Genomic DNA, 14,280 nt, shown 5'->3' with positions numbered 1-14,280 from the left:
AGCAAAGAGGTATTTAATGAATCTCTAAAAGCTATAGACTCGTCAATCTTAAAAAGACTTCCCTTTAATGATGAGGTTGAACATTTCAACAGCACCTTCCTAAGCATTCTTAACTCCCTAGCCCCACAGCTAACAAAAATAATAAAAATTAACCATGTCCTATGACTCTCCAAATCATGTAAAATTCTAATGAAAGACAGGGACAAAAGCATGGACTGCCTAGCTAAAGAATAAAAATGACATAACTCTTCAGTTATACAGACAATTCCACTATGAAACAAAAAGGCAAATATTTCATGATAAAAATCATACTATTCCTACATTCAAGATAACCACAAAAACAGCGCTAAGAAATTCTGGCTCTCTGTAACATCACTATTCAGCCCAGGAAATAAATAATCCCAATCTATGTCCCACTATACCACCTCTTCAAACAGCCACCAAATTCCACAATACTTTATAGAGTCCATATCCAACCTAAAAATAAACCCAACTCATCCACCCCAATTCACTTCTTCTACTAATACCCCCAATACTAACCTCTACACACCCCACACATAGCACACACAACCAACCCCTCGCTCATAACAAAAAATCCAAACCATCCCCATCTTACTTTTCAGCCCATCTCTTTATCTCAAATAAAACAACTACTACAAAAACTGATACGTTGCTCAACCTCAGCAGACAATGTCCCACAAGAATACTTAAAGCTTGCTGCAGAGGCAACAGCATTCTCTGTTAGCATCTCAATTAACAGATCAATAGCTGAATCATATGTCCCTAACTTATCAAAAAGATCATACATTATCCCTTTATATAAGGGAGGCAACTCCACTGACATCAGAAACTTTCATCCTATTACAATCTTGTCCCCTCCTCTCTAAGATTCTAGAAAAATGTGTGCACCTACAACTTCTTCACCATCTTACACACAACAGCCTACTTTTTCACACTCAATATGGCTTTAGACCTGCACACAGTACCTCAACAGCCTTTTTAACTTTTATGGACTCTGTCGACAAAGCCCGTGATACTGGGTATACTAGTATCTGCAGTATTTCTATAATTTTCAGAAGCATTTGACATGGCATTTCACCCCTAACTCCTTCAAGAACTTTCCAGCATTGGTCTATCCTCCTCCTCACTTCAGTGGTTTTCTAGCTACCTAGCTGATGGGCAGTAAGCAGTAAAATGGTAGGGCTCTGTCTCCCAATATCACATCACCCCCCAAGGTGTACCTCAAGGATCCATCCTTAACCCATTACTATTTAATGTCTTCATCAATAACTTACATACAGCCTCCTGTGAAGACACTCTAATCCAATATACAGATGATGCCACTATCAGCTGCATATCAGACTCATTAACTCACCTATAACATGGCTCTCCAATGCTGAACTCCTACTGAATCCAAAAAAAACAAATCTCCTTGACTTCACCCACAAGCTCCATAGCTCCAACAAAACAAACTTCAAGATCTTTTCAGCCAACAATACTGAAATTGAATTCCTTCAGCATACCAGACTACTAGGTGTCACAAGTGATGATAATCTCAAATTTGACCTAAACATACAAAGCAGTATAAAGAAATACACCAAAAACTAGGTATGCTATACAGAAATAAAAACTTCCTCACAGCAGTTACTAAAATTATCCTTGCCAAAACCTACCTTTTGCCCTCACTGTTATATGGGTCCCCGATTCTAATTAACTTACAGACCTTCCTAAGAATAAAAAAATACTAGAAAGCTGCTATAACAAAATTACCAAATTTGCCATAAACACAACCTCTGCAACTCATCACTGTAAAGCCCTACATTCCCTAAGATGGCTTGAACTCCCCCTCCACCTCCAATACTTACAACTTACTACTGTCTACAAACATCACCCACAACCCACTAGCTTGGCCTGCTCTTAGCTCATTAACCAACTTTTATATCCCAAATAAACATCACAGATCTGAAGACAAACATCTCCTCACAACTTATAAACCTATCAAAACCCCAGGCGTAAGCCTTTACTCCTGTTCTGTGGCAAAAAATATAGAACTCCCTTCCTTTGAGATTTTAAGTATTTTCTTCTGATTTTTTGTTTAAAATTACTGCTTTGCCGCCTACTTTTCAGCATTTTCAGGCTTGCTAAAGTTGATATCTGTATTAGAAACAGTATTTAGAACACATCTAGTGCCTGTTTACTGCATTTCCTGTGTTGCACTTAATTTAAAATCAGTTTTCTTAAAATTGCATTTTACCTGACTCTGGCCTAGCACTCAAGTGTGGGGTCATTTATTGCACTGTTCTGACTATTTTCCTACTTGTGTATCTCTGCTACCTTTAAACTAAAACAAAAAAAAATCTTGCTTTTTTCCCACTTTCTGAAATTTAAGAAAGTTCAGTTACAGATTTGCTGTTCTGAACTTTTTGTAAGTTTCTTGGAGGCCAGTGCTTGCTTGGGCTAAAGGGAAGTCTCTGTGTTCACCAGTGGCAGTGGTTAACACTGAGCAGCCTGCCTGTCCATGTAGGAGTGGTTACTGCCTAGAAGCTGTAGTTTTATTGGCCATTTTGGGTCAGTTCCAAACTCCTTGATCTCTCTCTCTCTCTCTTAAAAACCTGCTGCCTCATGGTTTTGGCATCTTTCCAGGCTTGATAATTGTTGCTGAAGCACCTACCAAGGGAAGAAAATGCTGAGAGAAGAAAAGAGCCACTTCTGAGATTTTAAGTATTCTCTTCTGATTTTTTGTTTAAAATTAGTGCTTTGCCGCCTACTTTTCGGTGTTTTCAAGCTTGCTAATGTTGATATCTGTATTAGAAACAGTATTTAGAACACATCTAGAGCCTGTTTACTGCATTTCCTGTGTTGCACTTAATTTAAAATCAGTTTTCTTTAAATTGCATTTTACCTGACTCTGGCCTAGCACTCAAGTGTGGGGTCATTTATTGCACTGTTCTGACTATTTTGCTACTTGTGTCTCTCTGCTACCTTTAAACTAAAACAAAAAAATAATCTTGCTTTTTTCCCACTTTCTGAAATTTAAGAAAGTTCAGTTACAGATTTGCTGTTCTGAACAAGTTTCTTGGAGGCCAGTGCTTGCTTGGGCTAAAGGTAAAGCTCTGTGTTCACCAGTGGCAGTGGTTAACACTGAGCAGCCTGCCTGTCGCTGTAGGAGTGGCTATTGCATAGAAGCTGTAGTTTTATTGGCCATTTTGGGTCAATTCCAAACTCCTTGATCTCTTTCTCTTAAAACCCTGCTGCCTCGTGGTTTTGGCATCTTTCCAGGCTTGATAGTTGTTGCTGAAGCACCTACCAAGGGGAGAAAATGCTGAGAGAAGAAAGGAGACACTTCTGAGATTTTAAGTATTTTCTTCTGATTTTTTATTTAAAATTATTGCTTTGCCGCATACGTTTCAGCATTTTCCGGCTTGCTAAAGTTGATATCTGTATTAGAAACAGTATTTAGAACACATCTAGAGCCTGTTTACTGCATTTCCTGTGTTGCACTTAATTTAAAATCAGTTTTCTTAAAATTGCATTTTACCTAACTCTGGCCTAGCACTCAAGTGTGGGGTCATTTATTGCACTGTTCTGACTATTTTTCTACTTGTGTATCTCTGCTACCTTTAAAATAAAACAAAAAAATCTTGCTTTTTTCCCACTTTCTGAAATTTAAGATAGTTCAGTTACAGATTTGCTGTTCTGAACTGATTGCAAGTTTCTTGGAGGCCAGTGCTTGCTTGGGCTAAAGGGAAGTCTCTGTGTTCTCCAGTGGTAGTGGTTAACACTGAGCAGCCTGCCTGTCCCTGTAGGAGTGGTTACTGCCTAGAAGCTGTAGTTTTATTGGCCATTTTGGGTCAGTTCCAAACTCCTTGATCTCTCTCTCTTAAAACCCTACTGCCTCATGGTTTTGGCGTCTTTCCAGGCTTGATAGTCGTTGCTGAAGCACCTACTAAGGGGAGAAAATGCTGAGAGAAGAAAGGAGCCACTTTTGAGATTTTAAGTATTTTCTTCTGATTTTTTTTTTTTAATTACTGCTTTGCCGCCTACTTTTCGGCATTTTCAGGCTTGCTAAAGTTGATATCTGTATTAGAAACAGTATTTAGAGCACATCTAGAGTCTGTTTACTGCATTTCCTGTGTTCCACTTAATTTAAAATCAATTTTCTTAAAATTGCATTTTACCTGACTCTGGCCTAGCACTCAAATGTGGGGTCATTTATTGCACTGTTTTGACTATTTTGCTACTTGTGTACCTCTGCTACCTTTAAACTAAAACAAAAAAAAAACAAAAAAAAAAATCTTGCTTTTTTCCCACTTTCTGAAATTTAAGAAAGTTCAGTTGCAGATTTGCTGTTCTGCACTGTTTGTAAGCTTCCTGGAGGCCAGTGCTTGCTTGGGCTAAAGGGAAGTCTCTGTGTTCACCAGTGGCAGTGGTTAACACTCAGCAGCCTGTCTGTCCCTTTAGGAGTGGTTACTGCCTAGAAGCTGTAGTTTTATTGGCCATTTTGGGTCAATTCCAAAGTCCTTGATCTCTCTCTCTCTCTCTCTTAAAACCCTGCAACTCTCTTTTTGCGTGGTCTTGCGCACAGAGCAGTGTCGGGCAGCACCGCTTAAACAGGTTTAAACTATTCTGGCTCCAGAAAGTGTGCTCTTCACTTTTTCCCTTAGAACTGCTCTAAATCTCAAAATAAGAACCCGATTTTCATTCTAAAGCCCTGCACTTGCTCGTACAAGTAATCTCATAGGCAAACACTAATAAACTTAAGCACTACATCCTCATATACTCCTTTTAAGCACTTGCTCCCTATTGGTTCTTTCTAATCAGTCAATAAGTAGTTCCCTATATTATTCAGGCATGTCCAAAGGTCAGTTTCGGGTTTATTCCCCAGTCCAGCTGGTGAATCTGGGAATCTTGAGGCAATGTTACAACTGCCTTATGTATACAGACCACCCTCTCCTCCTCCCAACAAGCTGAAATATATGTGAGAGATGCAACTATATAGCCAAACTGGAGGCTAAGCTCTCTCAACCCAGTACTGGCACCGCCTGTCAGGTGGAGAAGGTAACCACACACACCAAAAATCCAGTCTCACATAGACCTATCGCATCAGTAAATCAAACACATAAACACACAAAAACATACTTAGAGGCTCTAAATAAAAATCTGCCTAAGCAGCAGAGACCTCCAAAGCAGACATCCAAGTGACCCCTACCATGAAACAATACCCACTTAGCACATAGCTCACAAAGTCAGTATGCCACACAGTCACGGCCCTTAAGGCTAAACAACACACCTAATACACTTGTAATAGGTGACTCTATTGTCAGACACACTGACGTCCCACTCACCAGACTGAACAAGGAGAAGGTCACTGTAAGCTGCCTATCAGGTGTCAGGATCCGCCACATAACACAAGCACTCAGGTCACTCCAAAGCAAGTACAAATATGACTCCATCATTGTCCATGCTGGTGTGAATGACCTGAGACGTACCTCCCTGGACTACATGAAAAAAGACATAGAGGAGCTCTTTGATCATGTAGCCCAGGCCGGTATGACCCTGACCTTGAGTAGCATCTTACCCTCACCAAGAATGATGCCACAGTATAAAGACAAATTGATCAATTTTAACAATTTGCTGAAGTATTGGTGTCATTCAAAGGGGATCCAGTGTCTGTCAGCCTGGGATGACATGCTTGACAAGCCACGTTGCTTTGCTAGGGACAGCTTGCACCTGTCACCCCTGGGTTTTCGAATACTGGCAAAGGCTCTTGCCTCCCCCATAGTGCCTTTTTTAGGCAAGGCTCAAAAGACAAACCCACCTCCATAGACAACACAAAGAAAGAAAAACTAAGAGTAATGCTGCTCAACACCAGAAGTCTAAAACTCAAGATGCACGCACTCGAGACTCTCCTCAGTATGGAGAATATCGATATCTGTGCAGTAACAGAAACCTGGTTCAAGGCTCCTGAGAGCACTCCAGCACTAACAGGTTGTACTTCATACCATGCTTTCCGGCCCCAAAACTCGGACCAAACCACAAAAGGAGGGGGAGTATCCATATTTATCAAAGATACCCACACCTCCAGGTTAGTGGCACTGCACGAAGCATCGGAGACCATCCATGTGCAACTAACAGTGGGAAAAACTGCCTTCCAGTTTGTAGCCTGCTACAGACCACCCTCCCAAACACAGGAACCTCACTCGGCTTTCCTGAGAACACTGGAGAATATGAAGGTCTCTCCAAACACCATTATATTGGGTGACTTCAACTACCCAAACATTGATTGTGAAAACTACTCAAGCCCAAACACCCTCGCCCAATGGTTCCTAGAATTTATAAACTCAAATGCTATGGAACAACTGGTCACCACTCCCACAAGAGGGGAAAACATATTGGATCTGGTCATCACCAAAATGGGTTCTCTATGTTCCACACCAGAGGTATACCTCTCATTGGTAAGATCAGACCATAAACTAATCTCACTGGACATCCATATTCCATCCCCACCCCTAGCCAAGGAAACCACGGTGAAGAACTTCTCAAAAGCAAACTTCACACTTCTCAAAACTGAGGCAGAATCCTTCAAAGCCCCCAGGCCAGCGGAAAATACGGCCCAAAATGCAGAATCCTTTACAAAAGCATTCTATGGACACCTACAGGAATGCATGGAGCATGCTATCCCAAATAAAACCAAGACTCACTCCTCCAAAGGCAGGAGACCTGTCTGGTGGACCCCAGCCATAAATAAGCTATACAACAGAAGGAGAAAGCTACTACATGATAGAGCACAATCTCAAAAAGGGAAGGTGTCTCTGATCAGTACTAACAAAAAATTCTGATCCCTCATAAAATCATCTAAGGCCAGCTTTGAAAGAAAAATTGCACAAGACACTAAAGATAATCACAAGGCCTTCTTTAGTTATGTCAGAAACCTGGGAGGCAACTCCCAGATATGCTCTAAGTTAGTGCAAAATGACAAAAAATACACTGAACCCACAGACATTGCCAACATCCTGGCAGAAAGGTTCAGTGCAAACTTCTCCCCCCCTTCCCCCCCAAAACAGCAAATGTCTATCCCAACAGAGTGTAGCCTTCCTGAGATCACAGATGCACAAGTGAGAGCTGTCTCTCCAAAGCAAAAAACACAGCATCAATGGGACCAGACGGTGTCCTGGGCTGCGTCTTGCACGAGCTCCAAGAAGAACTAAACCCTCATATAAAGTCACTGTTCAATCTCAGCAATACTACAGGATATATACCAAAGGAATGGCATACAGCAACAGTGGCCCCACTCCACAAAGGTGGTGCCACAACAGACCCTGGAAACTATCACCATATAAGCCTGACTAGCCTGGTCTGCAAAGCTATGGAGCGTATCATCATGGAAGTCATAAACAAAGACATTGGGAACCTCCAGACACTGGATCCCACCCAATTCGGCTTTGTTAAGGGCAGATCTTGCCTCTTGAACCTGGTCAACTTCTTTGAAACAGTTACCAAAGCCATAGATGAAGGGAAGGTAGTCCACACAGCCTACTTGGACCTCGCAAAAGCCTTCAACACAATACCCCACTCGGGCATCATAAATAAGCTCACCAGCTTAAATATCAACCCCTATGTCACAAGATGGGTTGCAAACTGGCTCAGGGATAGAACCCACATGGTCAGAATAGCAGGTGCCATGTCAGACTCTAAACCAGTTACAAGTGGCGTCCCACAAGGCTCAGTCCTGGGACCTCTCTTGTTTGGTATATATTTCTCAGAGGTACAGGCTAACACAGGTGGACTATGGTTGACCAAGTTCACAGATGACTGTAAACTGGGTGCCGTAATCGACTCTCCGGCTGACCCAAGCATCCTCCAAAAGGGTCTCACAGAGACAGATAACTGGTGCCAGAGCCATGGCCTAAAGCTAAATGCCAAAAAGTGCATAGTCATCCCTTTTGGGAAAAACAAAGTGCCTATAAATTACCACATAGGTGGTAATCCATTAAGTACGGAAGAAGTAATTAGGGACTTGGGGACTCAAGTAGATAGCAATCTCTCCTTTGACAATCACATTGCCAAAGTGGTTAGAATGACCTTCTATATAGCCCACCTTATCATGAAAGGATTCACATCTAGATCAGGAGAGGTCATTGTGCCCCTCTACTCATCACTTATCAGGCCCATAATTGAATACAATGCCCCATTTGGGATGTAATTTACCCGACACCTGCAGCAACTGGAAAGACCCCAAAAGTACCTCACCAAGAGGATCAAGGGACTCAAACAGATGCCTTATGCAGCTCCGCTAAAGAAACTCCAGCTCTACTCAGTTGCATAACGCCTACTCAGAGGCGATCTGTGTCTGACGTATGAAGCCATGTCCAACTCAGAATTAATGGACATGCTTCACCTCAGGAAATCCAAATCCCTTAGAGCTACACGGTCCAGGGACTTTAACCTCAGCACAGAAATAAATAGGACATGGTGGAGGGACAGATTCATATCCCAGAGGCTCCCCTCACTCTGGAACAAAATCCCAATCCATGTTAGGCAGAGTCCCTCACTGACCCTCTTCAAGAGAAATCTTGACGAGTGGATGGGAGATCACAAATTTACCCCTGGGATCTCTTCTGTGTCCCTGCTTGACAGAGGTACAGTAAACTAACTTTAAAAGGGCTACCGTCTGTGACCTACTATACAGAGGCACAGTCAACTAATCTAAAAGGGTGGCGAAAGCCAAACACACTGGCTAGGCTTATAAGTGCCCTAAGGCAGATAGCCTAGTATCAACCTATGAACATATAACTATCAAAACTGCTACCAACCTGTACTCCTTCAAAATCTCTATAAAAGAATACTTCAACAAAGCTTGTATTTGATCATTTATGAGCCCAGGCTGAGGTACTCTTATATCCCCACCACTAACTTACCCTACCCTCTCTTTCTCTATACATACTCAGCTCAGGTTAAACTTATACCTTTTCCACATGTATTCCTACTATCCCTTCTATCATACCCTACCCTCCTCTACTCATACTATCCTATGCCTTCACCAATATAATCTGTTACTATATTTCATGACCTCTAGAATATTAATAATCATTATGATAATCATCTATTATGTAAATAATGCAGCATCTTCCTATTATCAGGCTTTCCATATAATTTATGCTTGAACACTATGACTTTATTATGCCTGTTGAGTTTTTATTCTGACAAACTGTGTAGTTTTTCCAATTTTGTGTTTGCATTTTATGATTTTATTTTCTGTTAACTTCTCATTCTGACAAAATAATGTGTTATTTTCATATTTGTGCTTGAATGTTATGACTTTATTATGTTTGTCTAGTGTTTCATTCTGTTAACAATATGTACCTGGAGCTTTTCTCCCTGGGCCTCCACTGAAAATGGGTACCTCATGATCCAGTAGGACTTTCCCAGTAAACAACTGCCAAATAAATAAATATATTACTGCAAATCCATAGTTAACACTCTGACCATCTCTAAATGAAAGGCAAAAACATATCTAGTTCATCTGACATCTTGTGCTATTGCACACCCCCTACTCAAAGTTGAGGTGTGCACACACACATACACACACACACACACACACACACACACACACACACACACACACACACACACACACACACACACACACACACACACAATAGTGCGCACACAAAGAAATAATAACTACAAAAAGATCTTATGCAGTTTGAAACTGGCAAGGTGCTTGCTACAAATGCAACAACCAGACAAGCAAGCTTGTCACAGTTAAAGGAAAACTCCACTTCTCCAACTGTTGAACTCAACTCTTAGGATGCTTTTCACCCTACAATATTGTGCCAGAATTGTTTAGGTATCAGAAACCTGTTTGTACTTTATAAGACTGTCATTTCCTTACCTTGGAATCAAAGGAAGGGAAAGACCATTCATTTTTTAAGCTTAACTTCTCACATAATTCACAGAGGAATCCTGGGTCCTGCTGATGTCAGGAGCTCAGCAGCTGCTGTAAAAAAGATAGAGGGTAGAACACTAACTTCACACCACTTAACAAACAGTATAAACCTCTGTGACTTTACTCAGCTTATAAATACTCCTACCAGATATAGCAAAAACAGCATCCAGCACTCCACCCTGGACTGGATGCTATTCTTGTAACCTTTTAACTTTACCACCATTGTGCAGTAGCTCAAAGCAAATCTGGGTATTGCCGTAGAGATTCTTTACTTAACTATAGAAGGCCTTGTGGTTGTTTGCTATCTGCTGCAATTCTGTTTTCATAGCTAGCTTTAGAGGATTTGATGAGGGATCTCAGCATTTTGTTGAGGCTGATAAGGGAGTTTTTTTCCAGTCTTGGGACTTCACCTTATTCTGCATCATTTTCCCCCTTCTCTTGTAGAGTTTGCTTATGGCAGGGACCACCAGATTGACTTACTTTTTTTGGAGGAGAGCGTCTTGATTCTATTGGGTATGGTGAGATCCATGTATTTGTGTACATGTTCATACAGTGCATTGGTGTATAAGTCGGCGGTCATGTAACTATTCTCCATTTGCATGGGTGCCGTGAAGTTAGCCACCTCTGTTTTTAGGAGCCCAAAGTTAGCTTTGGAGAAGTTTTTCATTGTGGTTACCTTTGCGGGGGGGGGGGGGATGTGAATTTCCAAGGTGATTAGTTTGTGGTTGGATCTAACCAGGGAGGAGTTGACTATTGGTGTAGAGCAACAGTCGCCAATGTTAGTAATGACCAGGTCAAGGATACGAGCTGGTCCAGGACATTGGAATTAATGAATTCTAGGAAATGTTGGGCAAGTGTATTGGTACATGAGTAGTTTTCCCAGTTAATGGAGGGGTAGTTGAAGTCGTCTTGTATGAGAGTGTTAGGTTGGACCCTAATATTCTCCAGGGTGCTTAGGAATGTGGAGTGTGAGTCTTGGGACATGGTTGGGGACCTATACCAGGCTACGACCTGAATTGCTGTCTTACCCAATGTTACCCAAAACACCTGAAGTATCTCAGATGCATTATGTTGGGCTACCAGTCTGGAGGCGTGCACATCCTTTATGAATATGGAAACACCATCACCTTTGGAGCTTTGGTCCATGTTCTGGGGCCGAAAGGTGTGGAATGAGTTATAGCCTGGTAGTGCAGGGGTGCTTTCTTCTGCCTTGAACCAAGTCTCTGTTATGGCACAAATGTCAGCGTTCTCCATTTTAAGGAGTGCTTCGAGCTAGTACATTTTGAGATTTAGGCTTCTAGTGTTTAGCAGCATGACCTTCAGATTGCATTTGTTTGTAGATGTTACGGTGGTAATTTGGTTTTTGGAGCACCACATAAAAAAGGCACTGTAGGGGTGGCAAGAACCTTGGCCAGTATCCAGAAGCCCAGGGGTGACAGATGCAGGCCATCTCTGGCAAAGCATTGAGGTCTGTCAATCATGTCATCCCGGCAGACAGATACTGGATCCCCTTAGAATGACAGCAGAAACTTAGCCAGTTGTTGAAATCAATCATTTTCTGCTTGTATTGTGGTGTCATTCTGGGTGATGGTAGGATGTTGCTCAGGACTAGGGTCATACCCACCTGGGCTACATAATCCGAGAGCTCCTCCATGTCTCTTTTCATGTAGTCCAGGGAGGTACATCTCAGGTCATTCACACCCAGATGTACAATGACAGAGTCATATTTGTACCTGTTGTTGAGGGACCTGAGTGCGTGAATTATGTGGCAGATCCTGGTGCCTGACAGGCAGCTGACTGTTATTTTCTCCTTATTCATCCTAGTGAAGGGGACATCAGTGTGCCTCACTATCAAGTCACCTATGACCAGTGTGTTGGGCATGCTGTTTTGCCTTAGGGGCTTTGGTTGAGTGGCACACTGTTTAGGAGTTATGTGTCTCATGATTAGTGTTGTGTTGTGGTGGTGAAGTGCGTTTTTGCCCTGGAGGTCTCTGCTGTTTGGGTAGATTTTTATTAACAGCCTCCACGAAGGTGGGTGTGTGGTTTGTGTTTTTATGTGAAGGCAGCGCTGGTGTGTGTTTTGGAAGGCTATGTGTTCCATGTGGTGTGGTACAAATGTTGACCTTCTCCTCTTGACCAGCTAATTCGGTCTTGGCTGGAGAGTGCGTAGCTTTCAGTTTGGATATATAAGTGCATCTCTCGCAAGTCTGAGTGTTGGGAGGTAAGAGGAGAGGGTTGTCAGTGTACATGAGGCAGTTGCTACATTGCCTCAAGATGCCCAAGTTCACCAGGTTAATAGGAGAAAGCACAGGGACCTGACCTTTAGACATGCCTGGAGGGCTGGGCATTAATAATAAGTACTGGAGCTGTTTCCTTGTAGAACATTTAGTGCTGGTAGCACTTTTGTGTGCTACAATAATTGCTGCAAGAAGTCTGGTAAAGTGCTAGACTAATAAGCTAGTAAAAGTGCAGGAGAGGCGAGAGCTAACAGATCTAAGGGAAAAAATGAAAAGCAGACTTTGGCACCACTCAAAAGCTTACAAACAGTCCTGGATACAGCACATCTGTATCTGGACTAGACTAGTTACAAGAAAGGAGGGGAGCAAATGCAAATGTGGGGTTTTAAACCAGAAAGTTGAAAGAGATGGAAAAACTGCCCAAAACGGCCAATAAACTACAATTTCTGGGCCAGAAACCACTCCTCTCATGGTAGAAAGACTACCCAATGATTACCACTCTCACTGGTAAGCTAGAAGGCTTTCCTCCAACACAGAAAGGCTTTGGGGGCTCAGAAGCTTACATACAGTCCTGGATACAGCAAATCTGTATCTGGACTAGACTAGTTACAGGAAAGGTGGGAAACAAGCTCAAATGCAGGCTTTTAAAGCAGAAGTTGAAAGAGATGGAAAAACTGCCCAAACGGCCAATAAACTACAATTTCTGGGCCAGAAACCACTCCTCTTGTGGTAGATAGGCTACCTAGTGCTTACCGCTACCACTCAACTTACCTTGACTTTGCCAAGGCCTTTGACACAATCCTCCACTCGGACATCATCAAAAAGCCAACACAACTTGACATAAATCCCTATCTCATCAGTTGTGTGGCCAAATGGCTCACTGACAGGACCCTCAAGATCAAAATAGGTGCCTTCATCTCTGATAGCAGACCTGTTACTAATGGAGTTCACCAGGGATCTGTCCTAGGACCCCTACTGTTTGGTATCTACTTCTCAGAAGTCTGGGCAAAGACAAAAGTTCTGTGGATGGCTGACCAAGTTTGCAGATGACTGTAAGTCGGGTGCTGTCATTGACTCCCTAAATTATGTTAACATACTGCAAGAGGGTCTCATAGCAACTAATGACTGGTGCCAAAGTCTTGGCCTCAAGCTAAATACAAAGAAAGTATCATCATACCATTTGGCAAAAACATGACCCCTACAGATTACTACATCAACGGCAACCTCCTAAACACACAACCTGTGGTAAGACACCTGGGTACTCAAGTTGATAACAATCTTACATTTGACCATCATATAGTGGCAGTGGTCAGAAAAGCCTTTTATTTGGGTCATCTCATAATTAAAGGTATTGCATCCAGAAAAAAGGAGGTTATTACTTCTCTATACTCCACCCTCATTAGGCCAATAATTGAGTATAATGTCCCGGTTGGTATGTACCTCTCCAAACATCTGCACCAACTGGAAAGGCAACAGAAAATCTTCACAAAGAGAATCCATGGCCTCCAAAACCTGTCCTAAGTGGATAGGCTCAAATCACTATCACTGTACTTGGTATTGTACAGATTGCTCAGAGGTGGTCTGTGTCTCACCTACAAGGCAATCTCGGACCCTGCCCTTCTAAAGATGCTCCATATCCATAAGTCTAACTCCTAGTGCATTACCACTTGAAAGGCCTGAATCTAATATGTGACATCAACAAAACCTGCTGGAGAGACAGGTTTGTCTCCCAGAGGCTGCCCTGTCTCTGGAATAGACTTCCCATACATGTCAAACAGAGTACCTCCCTGACCCTCTTCAAGCGCAACCTTGATGAGTGGATGGGAAACCAGAAATTTGTCCCAGGAGTTACACCTGTGTCCCTCATTGACAGGGGTGACATGTGTTGACTGAGGTTTTAATTTGGGGATAAACTCTTGGCTAGGCTTGTAAGGGTGCCAAGGCCATTAGCCTAGTAACCACCTTTTGATCCTATGATCCTATACCAAAAGGGGCATTGCACTCAATATTGGCCTGGTGAGGGAAGAGTACAGGGAGGTTATAACTTCTTTTTTTTGGAGGCAATGCCTTTACTTATGAGATGAGCAATACAGA

The sequence above is a fragment of the Protopterus annectens genome, chromosome 17.part0 (assembly GCF_019279795.1).
Source record: "Protopterus annectens isolate FY-2018-M chromosome 17.part0, PAN1.0, whole genome shotgun sequence".
Lineage (NCBI taxonomy): Eukaryota > Metazoa > Chordata > Ceratodontiformes > Protopteridae > Protopterus > Protopterus annectens.
The sequence above is the reverse complement of the archived record's forward strand: the minus strand, read 5'-3'. Positions refer to the sequence as shown.